Source organism: Epinephelus lanceolatus, chromosome 3, assembly GCF_041903045.1.
Source record: "Epinephelus lanceolatus isolate andai-2023 chromosome 3, ASM4190304v1, whole genome shotgun sequence".
NCBI lineage: Eukaryota > Metazoa > Chordata > Actinopteri > Perciformes > Serranidae > Epinephelus > Epinephelus lanceolatus.
The window spans coordinates 21,138,828-21,150,285 of NC_135736.1; positions in this window are offsets into that span (position 1 = coordinate 21,138,828).

Genomic DNA, 11,458 nt, shown 5'->3' on the forward strand with positions numbered 1-11,458 from the left:
AATTAGAGAGTTCACCTGGGTGTTGTGTTACCATCAGTGCCAATGGGAGCCAGAGGTGATAAATACTCATGACTACCGCAGAGTCTTTTGACCTGGGTGTGAATGCCGATTAAAACCATTCCCATTGCATTAAAAGCCAGATGTTAGCAGGTGTTAGGGGCTTATGTTGTTATTCAAATAACTCAACTGACTCTTGGTTTGTAACAGGACACAAACAGCGGTCTCCTGGGTGAAGATCCAGAGTTTGCTTTACCCATCCACATCCCCTGCCATCCACCCTGAGCGAACTTTCTTATTCTATACTACTGCAGTTGCTTGGAGCGCCTACAAATGGGGCCACCTGGTAGGTTTCATACTGCCACTAGAAGGTGTCTTGGTGCATCGGTATCTGAGTCTGAGGGCCATTTGTTAAGTTAGGGGTGAAACCGGGTTTTTCAGACTCAGGAAGTTTCTGTAATAAGCTCAAAAGCTCCCTGCACTTCAGGACAATTTACTGTATTATATCCATTCAAATAAAACCCTCACTGGTAACAGAGTGGAGACAATGCTATTTATTAATGACATTTTAAATCAGAAAAACTACCATGACCAAACAACAACACGCTGATGGTGACCATGCTGATGCCTCTTGACTGAAATGGCATCAGTGGAGTATTTACTTAGTCAGCCATTACAGCCGAGCAATTTGAGCAAATTCTAAGAAACAATATCGGCTCGCAGTCCGCCGGCAAAGCAGAGAGGGAGGGGGTGAGAGTCTGCAACGGGTAAAGCATGTAATTTCCTAATTCTGATCTTGCAAGACAATCCATCCTTATCAGTGTCTGATTCCCACATTGGAGGGAAAGTAGACAGAGAAGCTGCAGGCCATCACACACACACACACACACACACACACACACACAAGAAGAGGCATGAAATTACATAAAGGAAAGGGATACAGATAGAAAGACTGAGAGACTAGTGAGAGAACAAACAGGCCTATCAAGACGACCACAGACCCAGATAACAAGATAAGGCCTAATCAATCAATCCTTGCACACTGAGAGAGATTGCGCTAAGTGGCTCATGAGTCCTGCTGAAAATTAAATCTGCACACTCCTTCAAGTAAGACAGAATGTGGGGAGTGAGAGTTGGAGGGAAAAGGAGAAAGAGAGAGGGGGGATAATAGAGGGTAATTTCATCAGCGTGGCCCATGATGAAGCTTTTACACGGTGGTTTGAGAGGCCAAACTAAAAGGCTGGAGGTTTGGTGATATTGAATATGAGTGGTGTGTCATGATTTGATTTGTAAGACGATAGCCAGGAATGAGATTATAGCGTCTAATGCGGATATCTGAAAGGGTGTCAGATCTTGAGGGTGTATGTGTGTGTGCGTGTGTGTGTCTTGAAATTTTCTTCCTGAGCAGAGGAAGCCTAACACACTGTGATTCACTTTAATTCACTCACTCCATCCTCATCCATCCTCATCACCGCTGTGCGTCCTCTATGTGTGTGTGTTGTTTTAGCTTACATAGACTAACCATCACCAGGCTGCTAAAACAAAAAATGCTTCAGGAAAAAAAGCAAAGCAGCAGAACCAGAAATGAAAAGGAGAAGAAGGAAGCCAAGAAAAGAAATGATTTCAAATCTTGCGTTTGGTGAAACAGAGGTGCCAGTGTTCCACCAGATGATAAATCATTTTCTTGGTTTTCTGTTTTGAAGCCACAGCGCCAAAGTTTATGTTTCATTTGGCCTCACGTAATTTTTCAGACGCTGGAAAAACATCTTCATAAGGCAATATTTAAGACTATTCAAATGTTTACTCTAATGACTTCTCTATTTGTGTGAACACGTGCATCGGCCAACTCCAGCTCTCAGTGTTTATCCAGGGAAAATGGCGAGTCAGCGTAACACAGTACCAAACATTAGAAGAGACAGATCGTCGTGATGATGGACGCATCGAGCCCAAGTGTTGCTGACTCTGTCTCATCTTGTCCTACCACATTATGAGGGGTGAAACTTTTTTTAAGTCAGCTCTGCTGAGAGCTCATTGTTTTGGTTTTGCAACACATAACTTTCTGTTCTGCTTCAGTGTCACTACTCTCATCATTGTTTTCTAGCTGTGGCAGACAGACGTCTCTGGGCTCAGCAGCAGCAGAAGAATTACTTTCCGGTCATTGTTCAAATACCAGCGAAGCTATGCTAACCACGAGGTGATGTTAGTACATTACAAAATGTCTATATTTAACGAAAAGCCAAAGAAACACTTTGTTTCACCAACTGAATCTAATAATTTTGAAATATATTGTCGTTCCACAACCAGTGTCCCTGTTTCTCTGGATAACCCACTGAAACACAGTGTTGACAGTTTCCATTGGACTTTTTACCTTGGCTGACAGATTGTGGATTATTCAGAGTATAAGGGACACTGGACAAAAACAAGAATTTTTCATTGTTTTAGCTCCACATATCAAATTCTTTTCACCTCCGTTGCCTTGAAGTCAAGGCAGGAATATCTTGAGATACCACTCGAGGCGGAAAAATATTTGTTTTTGCTTTTTTAGTTAAAGAAAAGAAGGTAGAGAAGGAAAGAAAAATAACAGAAAGGAAGACAAAACAAACAAGGGAAAGAGGAAAGAATGATGAAAGACAGAAAGTAAGCCAAAAGTGAAAGATATTAAAAATATTACTGACACTTCTTATGCAGTTTTCATCTTAAACTGGAAGGGCACTCAGATAGTGCAGACCTCTGCTAAGGCTAATGGTCCAGTGTCCATGATCCATGATGTGCAGATCTGCAGGCACAACCACTATACATGCTTGTATATATTTCCAAAAAAAAAATAGAATTATTCAGTGCCACAAACAAATGGAAATGCAGCGAAGAATTGCCAAAAGATAACCAGTGTTGTTTAGTCCTGAACGGTGGTCTGCAGCCTGGCAGCCGTCTTGCCTTCGTGCACCGTATCCTCATAGAACGGGTTCGTATGATATCCTACAAATTAGTGCCCCACAAATGAGGTTATGACCTTAATGTAAAGGCATGTAATTAATGCAGTATTACAGAGGTTAGGTTAGGGTTAGGGTTAGGCAAGTAAAGTTACTGTGGTTCGGCTTAGGAAAAGAAACATGGAGAGGACATACCTTTGAATGACTCAAAGTTCACTCAAGGTTCATACAGTTTCGAACACATGTTTCTTGGGGAAAGTTGCAGGGGCATGCCTCCTTACGAGACCACTTGGGCCCGCTTCCTTGTTGAATTCAGCCTCGCATTGGTCATGTGATCACAACAACACAAAATATGTTAGTTATGCTCGAATTACTAGCTCAGGGGTGACATGCAGCGGAGGACCACAGGCTGGGCTCGAGCCCGGGCCACTGCGGCAACAGCCTTGTACATGGGCTGCCTGCTCTATCCACTAATCCACCGACGCCCCATTTATATTGCACCTTTTATGCAAGAAATAGAGCACAAAGTGGTTTGCAATAGTTGCGACCGTGTGGAGTGTAAAAAGAAAGAGTTTCAGATCTGTATCAGGAAGTCCAAGCTAGTTAAAGGCTAAAGTGAACACATATGTTTTACCTGTCTTTAAAAAAGATATTTAGTGAGCTAGCTTCCTGATACCTAAAGGTAGTGTGTTCCATAGCTTTGGGGCATCATTGACAAAGGCTGCATCCCTGATCTCCTTCCGGCTGTTGCTGGGAGCCTCCGATAAACCAGCAGCAGCTGATCGCAGTGTTCTTGGAGGCAAATAGTTAACAAGGGAGTTGCAATGTAGCTTGGTCCGAGCCTTTTAGGGCTTTGTATACAGGGAGTAGGATCTTGAAATCAGTTCTAAATGTAACAGGAAGCCAGTGCAGAGCAGCTCAGACTGGCCTGACATGCTCTCTCCTCTTGGTGCTGGTTAATACAAGAGGTGCAGAGTTTTGAATGAGTCTCTAAATGGTGTCTTTTGGGAGTCCAGTAAAAAGTGCGTTACAGTAGTCAAGTCGGCTTAAAATAGAGGCATGAATCAATTTCTATGCATCTTTTTTTCTTCAGAAATGGTGGTACCTTAGCTACGAAATGTATCCGACGTTTGCAGAGACATATGATGCAAGCATTTTCTTCTGGCTGCTGGGCTGGAAAACATGACCTCTTTGACAGAAGTAATGATCTTCTTAATAACCACAGGCATCAGATACATGAAGTCAGGTTAAAAGTACAACACTGTGTCTTAAATGTAGCAGAAGTCGAAAGTACAGCGCTGCTACCTAAAAAATATCCTCTGTCGCACAGTCCTACATGACCTCACACACACAGCACACACAAACACAACCAACAAATCTGAATTATAAAAAAGGGAACAGTGACGCAAAGCAAAGGCCTCATAACCAAAAATGGATTGGTACACACACACACACACACACACACACACACTAATAAAGTTGTCTGAGTGTTGTTTGGCAGGGAGGGCGGGTGGGAGATTCATGAGTTTTAATATGCAGAGCAACTGCAAAGTGGAAAACCAGACACACTCTCACACACGAACACACCTACACTGTGGCATCAGTTTCAGAGCTCCACACACACTCATACACACTTACAGACACACACACTTCACATGAACTATGAAGATGTTTTTCTATTCATATGGTGACAGACAGCAGCTAACACACAACAGATCGCTCCCAGCAGAGAACACAGAGCCCTCACATCATTAACACCTCCTGCTGCGTACCGCTGGGCTTCAACTGTCTGGGGACACAAAGCCAAGAGGGAAGAAACAAGAGACGAACACTTAGGACACGGACAAAAAGGTGCTATAAATGTGTGTATTTACGTCTGTGTGTGTGTGAGTGTGTACACGCTCTCTATCTCCCAAATGCCTCGACTCATCTACTAATTAGTCAGGAGCAATTAAGTACGCTTAAACTAACCTCACACAGATGCAGCCCAAACACACATCTAGGTAAACAAATAATCACAAACACAGCGAATGACTCATTTTAACTGTATCAGTTAATAATAAAAAAAAAGAGGCAAAATAAGAAACAGAAATAGGATTGTCTGTGAAGAGGAGTGGAAAGAGAATGAGAGAAAGGCAGACACAGAGAAAGAAAGAAAGGAGTAATAAGGAGTGAAGCAAAAAGAGATCATCATAAGTCCCAATGGACAGATTGAAGCAGAGTGGATTCTATCACATGCTATCTCTCATTTATATGCTAATTCACACTATTAACAGAGAAAGAAAGAGAGGGAAGAGAGTCTAATAAATAGCTACTGATTGCTGTTTGTTCATTAGTTAGTGTTTTTTTAAGAAATGCTGTAGTGAGCAACGAGCCAGCTGTTTCTGTTACAAGACAAACTGTCTCATACTGTCTCGAGTGCGAGTGACAACAACAACGCGAAAAATGGATGTTTGAAATGAAATGAGAAAAATATATATATATAAAATAAAGCCAGAAAGAAAGATGTTATCAATGTAATTCAATTTGGATTAACGCTGCAAATCATCTCCTTTCATCCCTCCTCCCCTCCTTCACTTTTGTTCCTTTATGATACTGATAGCCACTTGAGTGCTTCTCTCATTTTCTGCTTTAAGCTTTTTGCCGCTACTGATCTCAATTCGGCTCAATTAACTATAAATATGAGCTCACGTGCACACATACACACAGTGTCGGTGTACTTCACTGACCTTCAGCCATACAAGAGGTAAAAGATCATGCTGAGATGCCACGAAGAGCAAACGCAGGTACAGAGACAGTTTGTCTTTTGACGTAATGTAATTGGGTGTGAATGTGAAGCCAAAATTGTTTAATATTCTTATTCTGCCATATTTTTCATCATGCAAATCCAGCTCTTTCCAATAGGATCTAAAAGTGGGCGGGGCTATTCCAGGCAGGATTCAAGTTTCTTGATTTGAGGAGAAAGAAACCAAGGCCTTGAATGTTTTTTAAAATACACATAAAAAGAAATTTGGTCACTGAATGTGCTTGAATTTACAAATACAAATAAAATACAAATTGTAATTCTTTTGATATTGTCTGCCATCATTGCAACACATGGATAACTGGTGTCGGTGAGCTTCTGTAAATCTGCTAGTTCTCATTATAAAAAATCCCAAATGTTTGTGAGGCTAAACATCAACAAAATGGATTGAAGCTGAATATTCTGAAAAAAAAAACATGTTGCAAATTTTGGAAATAATCACATCTATCCTTTTCTGATAAATTTCGAATTCTTTTCAATACCTACTAGTTAAATGTTATTGGAAATGTTTGGAAACAATCCTACACAGCCACGACTGGACTCCAGGTCCACAAGTAGTACAGTACAACCCCAATTACAAAAATGCAATTATTTTAAAATTGTCTTTGACTGAGATTCAGCTGAATACAGTAAAAAGAAATACATTTAACATTCAAACTTATTAACTTTACTTTCTTTGATAAATATACACTCATTCTGAATTTGATGCCTCCCAAAGAAAGTTTTAAAAAAAATGTATGGTGCAGGAGCACGTTTACCATTGTGTCACATCACCTTTTCTCTTAGCACACTATGTGTTTGGGAAGTGGGACTGAAAAATTTGAAAGTAAACTTTTTCCCTCAAGATTCACAAGCTGGCCCCCTAAAATCTTCAAGCTTTAAAGATTGTCTGTGTGGAAGAATGAGCCAAAATCCCATCTGAACACTGTGAGAGATTAACTTCTTCACAGGGAAGCTGAAACAAATTTCAGTTAGCATGTTTAATACTTTTTCCTGTGTCACTCCACTTTATTGCGTATCATTTTTATGGATGTAAATGTTACAATTTGTTTATCAGTGCAGTGTTATTGAATTAATACTGATGTCTGGTCCAATTGGGTGTGAATGCGAATACACCAAAATTCTTTATTATTCTTATTCCACCACATTTTGCATCATCTAACTCCTTTCACATTTTTCAACATAGAAACTTCATTCAACATTCATACTTTCCAACATCTGCAGCATTTTTTGGGAAATTTTTCCCCATTCAAATGTATGGAGGACTGTCCAAATCTGTCATAAATTCCAATTTTTTCCAAGCATCTCCAAGTCCTCATTCATATATTCACGTTGAAATTCAAACTTTAAAATGTTCCCCGTCTTTCATACATTCTGGCTTGTATTCAACCTTTAAATCCCATTGATACTTTTTGAAATATTCAGACTTGTTTGGAGTATGGTAAAAATGCCCTCCTCAGGTTTTATAATGGGTTTCTATGGGACAGAGCTAGATCACGTGACATCATGGCGAGTGTGTGGAGTATCTGTAAAATCTTATTTAAAATTTCTCTTTAACTCCCTGTCACACTTGCAGTTTTGACTCTACATACACAATTTAAACATCAAAATGTAGTAAAATGTGTGCTGGTTGCAGAAATGTTTTTTTATGGAAGCAAACACACTTGCAAATTTGGCTCAATGAGTCTCCAGTGTATGGGAAACACTGAGTTACTGTATGAAGCATGTGCATACATGCTCATCTGGTGGGAGGGGCTTAGTACAGACAAGGAAGAGATGCAAGAGGAGCATGTGTTTTCAAATGTATTTATTTTTTTCCCTTTTCAAGAAAACTTCCTAGCCCTTCTTTAAAAGAAGCAGCTATTAGAAATGACATTGACACTGTTTCTGGACTCTGCAGATTAGACAAGATAGATGTGAGTTGGAGATTTCATTTTACTTTTGCCCTCTGAGTTCTTGCTTGTTCTTAAACATCTGATTTTATAACTTTTATTTAAATTTTATAAAGCACCATGGTCAGTTTGTGTTGTTTTTAACATAAATAACATGGAACACAATTAATTCTTCATAAATAAAGTGACTTGAGTGGACATTTTTAGTTTTAAGTAGAAAGTTAAAGTAAGTTTAAGTTTAAGTTAAAAAGCCAAAGATCAGTCACTAAGAGAAAATTCAGGGCTTTTCACCTCTTTCCTGTTTTAAAGCCATTTAATCAGAGCAGTATCTGATCTTTAAAAAGCTTGAAAACGTGAGCAAAAATATTCACCCTGATAGATGGCGTTTGTGATTCATTGAGCACAGATCATCTCTGTCTTTTACATTACTCATTCATACAAACACAAGTATCCATCCATAGACGGACTTAATCTGTGTGCACACAAAGCACACACACACACACACACACACACACTGATCATTACCCTCCTGCCTTGTCACAGACACTTGGAAAAACACAAAGAGGGAGACCTGAACTAAAATCCTGAGATGATTTTGCCGCCTGTCACCATCACCATCACCACCATTATGTGTGTGTGTGTGTGTGTGTGTGTGTGTGTGGGTGTGTGTTTGTTCAAGTAGAGACCACATGCAAAGGGTTTCCACGGGCGACATCCAGAGGTTCTTGAGGGGGGTCCTCGGGCTGTGATCGCTTTTCCAGTGCTGTCATCACAAAGACGCACTTATGCTAAAACAGCACTCTGTCAAAGCACAGTGACCGAGACTCAGACACAAAAAACATTTTGTTCCACCTTGTGTACTCATGCACACCGTGATGCATCACACCAACACCAAAATCACTTTGTCATGGATTCCACACACGCCAACCTGCTCCTCCTCAATGCAGAAATCTGTCTTCACTCTAAAATCTGTCGTCACTTTTACACCTGGTTCTGACTGATTCACTTAAGTGGAACATATTGCACTGAAACGTATCCAAGCACAGAGCAAATATCTATACATGAGATTTTTTTAAATAAAGCAGTCTACAAAATAAGGTTGTAACACTTGAAACTTCTTTACGTGGTGTCCAGTTTATGACCTCTCGCTGGTTTATAAGAAACAGTACATTATAGGGCATATAATTTCACACCAACTGGAATACAGATCCTTAACTCAAGTAAGATCAAGAGCAGTGATTCCCAACTGGTCCAATCACAGGGTCCAGATTTCTCCTTAGTCATTTGTTCAAGGTCCACACAGGTCAATGTATTCAGCGTCATACCTGTGTTTGGCCATGTCGTTGGGCTAGTTTGTTGTCTCTACAGCAGGGTACGGCACTCTAAAGTAAAAGCTCTGTGCCAGAAATTCACTGTTCTTCAAAATAAAGTGTGTTTTTTACAAACTTGACATGTTCGCAAGTCACTTGCTGTCCATTCAGAGTGGACTTGGGACCCACTTTTGGACTGGGACCCACCAGTTAGGAACTACTGATCTACAGTGTAAAGTGTTGGTTTAGTTAAGTACAACATTTATTTTAATATATGCAGTTCCAGTAAAGCACCTTGCCATACCAATACAACAGTGGTGGAAGAAGCACTCACATCCTTTAATTCAGTGAAAGTAGTAATACTACAGTCGACCATAGAAATACTTACAAGTCAACATTAAGTAGAAGCACAGAAGTATTGACTTCTAAATACAACTAAGTTTTCATTATGCAGAATGGCCCATTTCAGAATAATGCACATTATTGGACTGCAATTACTGATGCATCTAATGTGTTCATAACTTTAATACTGAAGCTGGTATTCAACTACTATAAATACCTTTCCTAATGAGGAGTTTGTGAGTTTTAGTAGTTTTATCTTAATCTATAATATGAAATATTCATTTGTTTGGTATAGGGTATTAAATAAATGCAGTGCAGTATTCCCTGCTGAAATTTGGTGTATTAGAAGTTAGCAGGAAATGGAAGTAGTCAAGCCACGCACAAGTAATTCATGAATTTAGGAGGATTAACTTTAGTACTAAGTGTGATTTAAAAACAAGAGGGTTTGTCTTTTTCAGAACACATGCAAAAATACATTCTGGACTATAAAGGTAATTATTGAAAGTATTTAGAAATCAGAAGCTGTATCACTGAAGGCCAATTCATTCAAGATAACCCAGTATTCAAGTTTTTGGAGTTATTTGGCATAGCACACAGGGCAGCGATGTTCTACAAAATCTTTAGTGGGTTACCAAAATACATTTGTAAAAATCTGAGGATCACCTGGCAGAAGGACCTAGGGTGGGAATTAAACAATGTGGAATGGTTGAAAATACTATGAAATACTGGGAAATATATAAAGGAGGCAAGGGGGAAATTTACTCAGTATAAATAATTCATAGGTTTTACTTTACTCCTTCTGAGTTGTACAAGATGTGTCTACTGGCTCATAATTTATATTGGAAATGTCAGACAGAAACAGGAACACTTCTACATGCAATCTGGGAATGTAAACTGGTTAATCCATTATGGGAAAAAGTTGAGTATCACATAGAGAAGTGGTCGGGTATGACGACACCTAAATCACCAATATAATGCCTTATTATGGAGGACCACACAGAATTACGGAATGTATCAAAATATGACCTTGTTGTGATAAATGTAGGGGTCGTCACAGCTGCTCGCATGATCCTCAAATTCTTGAGTACATCACCTCCAGATTTTGAAAAATGAAAGAATCAGTGTTAGAAATTGTGTCATATGAACACGTTGGCTAGGGTCAGCAATGAAGTTGAAAGCTTTAAGAGGTCATTGGCAGGCTTTTATGTTTGTAATGATTTTGTGTTTAGTTGTACAGCTGGGTTGCTAAATTACTACTATGGGTATAAGAATGTGTAGGTACCAGGTGCCTGTGGATAGGTTGAGTTCCAATAACAATGCTGTCTGTTTGGTCAGATTTGACTGAATAGATGAATAAATAAAAAATTGGAAAAAAAATAAAAATAAAAAAAGAGCACTTTCTGAATTTTGTACAATAGATTTCATGTTTTCCTGCTGGAGAATAAATTGCCCAAATACATGTTTCTTTACGGCACAAGACACAACTACATGGCTATGTGGACACCAAAAAATCACACCCATATGTGATGGTTCAACATTTCATTTAGTACCATTAATCTGCTGCTTTAACAGCCTCCTCTCTTCTGGTTTCACTCTTTACACAAGGTGTTGGACCCCGGCTGCAGGGCTCTGCACCCATTCAGTTACAAGAGCATTAGTGAGGTCGAACACTGATGTAGGGCAGTAAGACCTGGCTCATAGACGCTGTCACAGCTCATCCCAAAAGTGTCAAATTAGGTTGGGGGGTCTCCGTGCAGGCCAGTCACGTAGTCGCACGCCAAACTGGGAAACACATTTTGGCCCATAGCCCAGTGTACAAGAAACAACCCCTGAACAAACCTGCACAGAGTCAGACGTGTCTACATAGAGGTGGCTCATGAATTTGTGTTTTCTATATTTTGAAGCTGCAAAAATCACAAAGTTTTAGTTCAGTCTCAGCACTCCCATGTCCTTTGCTTAGTTTCAATGAATAAACCCTGGTAAAAATAATTCATAGTTGGTGAACAAGAGCTTCTTTTAGTGTATAATCACCTGAAAATAAGACTAGCTGAGTTTTCATTACCTTAGAATAAGATGTTTATGTCTACATAGGTAGCAGGTCACCACAAGGTGCCACTGAATCTCCCTAAATATTACACACTGTCCTTTAAATGGACGCAAACATGACACCAAACAAATATTAAT